We start from the raw sequence: 4702 nt of genomic DNA, 5'->3' as shown, positions 1-4702 counted from the left end.
GATTCAAAGTAGCAGTAGATGAGAGTTCGACGTTTCATGATCAAAAATATCTGTGTCTATGGATTCATTTACCTTTGCCAATACTGTTTACCCTGGTAACAAAAAAAACAAAAACAAAAACAAAAGGCAAGCCTATAAAAGCAGATTAATCAGATCTCAAACGTCAAAATTAAAACTCAGCACTTTGTTTCGCAAACAAAGAAATAACATTGTACACGTACAAGCAGGACACGCAAGAGGAAATGTAATTACGTCTTCTCTTGCATGCTATTTATATTACATATTTATATTTCCTATATCCACAATTGCTGCTGAAATGATGCAAATTTCCTGTGTCAGACTAATAAAGATGATCTTATACTACAAATATTTATTAAGAATAACATTACACCTGCTCACATTCTGAAGTGACGTGTATTGTTTCAACAAATACCTTATTTCGATGTTTTGCGACTGCTTGAAACGATAGCTTAGCAATTAGCAGGGCTTTGACATCGGCTTCATCTATCCACTCCTTGTCCTCCCTTCGTGACACTATTGTAAGAAGCATGGTAAGAAGCATAGCTTATTCGTTACAATGGAGGCAATGACCAGTAACTTACAATACATTGACACTTAACGCAAAGAGAACTTTCACCTCCACGGCTTGGCAGCTGGGGGGCGTAATAACTTAAATTAAACTAAACTACTTTTTGAGGTGGTCTCGGTCCGCTTCCAAACGAACTCGGTGCGGTTCGTTTGTAGTGTGAGTATGAACCGGCCTTGATCTGACTCAACAAGTCAATATCCCATAGCTTATAATGATCCACTGTCTTCAATATGACAGACAACCCTCCAACAGCACACCTTGACACCGACCAATAGGATTGTGTGTTTTGCAACGGCGCATCGGTTACACCCGCAGTTGAGAGCAAGAGCGGGGCTCGCAACAAGTTCAAATGGCAGGAAAAGTTACGAGCGTACCCCAACGGGACAAAAACTTTCTTTTTGCATCTCTTTTGTTTTCACTTTTTCTGCATCGTCTTCTTCAACTAAACCTGCCTCTGTTCCTCCTGAGACAACTGAGAAAGACCAGTCCCGGTGATCTGCAATTGTGAGTAAAACATTACAGTGATTACTAGAAAGTACAAATTGGTGCATAGTAATTTGGGGTTAAGTGAGCGAGCTCCCACGAGTCTCAACTTTACTCTTCCTCACTATGATTCAACTCATTGCACGCTCATATTACGAGTTCCGTCATTCACCCTATAGCTTTTTCTTTCCATACGTTTGTCTGTAATTGTTGCAGTAAAGTCCCTCTGCATTTTTCCCCAAACACCCATGTAGTTGTCATTAAAATGTTCTCTAAAATTCTACTTCCTATGTCCTGTGTATTTGAGTCCAAAACAGTTGACCGCTGAAATTGAGAACTTTTATTTTTATTAATGTAGCGAGCCTTCTAAAGTACCGAGGTTTTTCGTCCCTTTTCCCAAAATTTAAGAATATATAAAGACACGTGGTGCCCTATACGAGACAAAGATAGTTTGATTGTAACATTCGACGGACATCGAACAACACTGGAAGAAAAGGCAGGCGTCTTCTTTTCCAAATTAATTACGGTTTTATCAAAACCAATATACGCTACTATATATATATTTCAAGTCAGCATGTCAAGTCTCAAGAATCTAAACCGCATGAAATATGAAGTAAAAAGGCACACTTATGAAGTAAATAAAAAGGCAGACTTCTTGAATTAAATAGGCAAAATACTAAACCAAAAAGGCAGAATTCACTTGAATTACAGGCAGGCTATATGTTTTAAACAAGTGTAGTATATTTCAATAGTACCACAGTCAGAGTTCCTTTACAAGGGCCAAATGTTTGGAGATCTGTATTCAAGCCAACCATCTTTTTTTTTTTAAGTTCTACATCAAAGGACTTCCTTCAACCATTTGTAAGTTTATTCGGGTTTTCCTTCTCCGCCCAGACAGTAACATGTCTTGGGTTCACAACAGGCGTCCCGGTCTGCAAAGAGGATTGTTTTGCATCTTATAAGATAAGGGTAACGGCTGTGAGCGTAGCTAGAATGTGAGGCGCCAGCAGGTGGGTGTGATTCCAAATATGGTCATGAGGAATGGTCATCTTCCGGGTGCACCCAGGGAGGGGCTAATTCCACGCCCAGAGAATTAAACCTTGATAAACGGAGGTCCAGGGATTTTCGGGGGCTTTTTCGCTGTTCTGGCAATTTAAGCAGCTGTTATGACACTAAGGCTTGTTCAATGAACCGAATTAGCCCAAACGGCAAGTGTCTCAAAGTCTTCATTCATCCCTGCCCAACAGAAGTCGCAGTTCTCCCGGGTGACCTCCGACTCGGAACCACAGGCGGAAAAATCCATCTCATCAGATAAACTGGTGATACTGGTGATGAAGTTTTAGAAATCAAACTATAACATATAAGGGCAGAATTCGCTTGAATTACAGTATGTATGCTTTTATAAATAAACAAGTTGCACGTGATGCTCAATAACAGCACTTTTATGATGCCCTCAGCTCCTGAAGTTTTCTTTGAAAGCACTCCACTGGTTTGCCTTAAGTGTTTTTAGCTACCCTGTTCTGCAGTACAATATGACTGAAATAAGAAGTAGGAAAAAATGCAACAGCAACACTTCTGAGACTGTAGCAGTGTCCGTTTTAAAGCTTTTAAACAAACATATCAGTATACCAACAGTTTAGATACATAACAAAGGAAAAAACGTGAAGGTTAACCCCCCACCACCCTTTACCTTATATTTCATTTAAAGGTCAGAGGACAAAGGTGTTATGGGGTCAGTTAGAATTCATATTTGCATTGTTTATATGTTATGTAATACAAACCCAATTCCAATGAAGTTGGGACGCTGTGTTAAACATAAATAAAAACAGAGTACAATGACACTGCAAAGACAAGATATTTAATGTTCAAATTGATAAACTTTTTTGTTTTTAGCAAATAATCATTAACTTAAACAAATTAATTTAAATTTTATGGCTGCAACACGTTCCAAAAAAGCTGGGACAGGGTCACGTTTACCACTGTGTTACATCACCTTTTCTTTTAACAACATTCAATAAACGTTTGGGAACTGAGGACACTAATTGTTGAAGCTTTGTTGGTGGAATTCCTTCCCGTTCTTGCTTGCTGTACAGCTTCAGCTGTTCAACAGTCCGGGGTCTCCGTTGTCGTATTTTACGCTTCATAATGCACCACACATTTTCAATGGGAGACAGGTCTGGACTGCAGGCAGGCCAGTCTCGTACCCGCACTCTTTTACTACAAAGCCACGCTGTTGTAACACCTACAGAATGTGGTTTGGCCACAATGAAAAATACGTTGCTTGGATGGCAGCATGTTTCTCCAAAATCTGAATGTACCTTTCAGCATTAATGGTGCCTTCACAGATGTGTAAGTTACCCATGCCATTGGCACTAAGACAGCCCAATACCATCACATATGCTGGCTTTTGAACTTTGCGTCCATAACAGTCCGGCTGCTTCTTTTCCTCTTTGCCTCGGAGGACACGACGTCCACAATTTCCAAAAACAATTTGAAATGTGGACTCGTCGGACCACAGGACACTTTTCCACTTTGCATCAGTCCATCTTAGATGAGCTCGGGCCCAGAGAAGCCGGCAGCGTTTCTGGGTGTTGTTGATAAATGGCTTTTGCTTTGCATAGTAGAGTTTCAAGTTGCACTTACAGATGTAGCGCCGAACTGTATTTACTGACATTGGTTTTCTGAAGTGTTCCTGAGCCCCTGTGGTGATATCCTTTACACATTGATGTCAGTTTTTGATGCAGTGCCGCCTGAGGGATCGAAGGTCACAGACATTCAATGTTGGTTTTCTCCAGATTCTCTGAACCTTTTGATGATATTATGGACCGTAGATGATGAAATCCTTAAATTCCTTGCAATTGTATGTTGAGGAACATTGTCCTTAAACTGTTTGACTATTTTCTCATGCACTTGTTCACAAAGAGGTGAACCTCGCCCCATCTTTGCTTGTGAATGACTGAGCAATTCAGGGAAGCCACCCACCTGTTCCCAATTAGCCTGTTCACCTGTGGGAAGTTCAAATCAGGTGTTTGATGAGCATTCCTCAACTTTCTCAGTCTTTTTAGTCACCTGTCCCAGCTTTTTTGGAACGTATTGCAGCCATAAAATTCTAAGTTAATGATTATTTTGTTAAAAACAATAAAGTTTATCAGTTTGAACATTAAATATCTTTGCAGTGTATTCAATGAAATGTACGTTGAACATGTTTTGCAAATCATTGTATTCTGTTTTTATTTATGTTGAACACAACGTCCCAACTTCATTGGAATTGGGGTTGTACATCCACGTAATCTATAGTTTAGCTAAGAATTAGGTTGTTATTACGCGTATTGAGCACTCCCCGAACACAACCGAAGCTCAAGACACCTGGGAGTGGTTACTCTATCCACCGCAAGTGCTACCAGAAGTGACGCTGCAATTGACAAACACAGCATGCGACATTCTATACGCAATGGCGAGGAATGTGTTGGAATATGAAGAGGAGGAGGATTTTGACTTACAGGAGCACCCAACGTAACTTGGCATCGTCAAACTGTACGTTTGAGCCGATCAGGTGGTCGGAAGCTGACAGCTAAGTAGCAGCTGTACAACAGAAAAAGAGAGTGGCCATTAGGTCGATGTGACGGCATG

This window comes from Phycodurus eques, chromosome 4, assembly GCF_024500275.1.
Source record: "Phycodurus eques isolate BA_2022a chromosome 4, UOR_Pequ_1.1, whole genome shotgun sequence".
In the NCBI taxonomy this organism is placed as follows: domain Eukaryota; kingdom Metazoa; phylum Chordata; class Actinopteri; order Syngnathiformes; family Syngnathidae; genus Phycodurus; species Phycodurus eques.
This window is presented reverse-complemented; position numbering follows the sequence as displayed.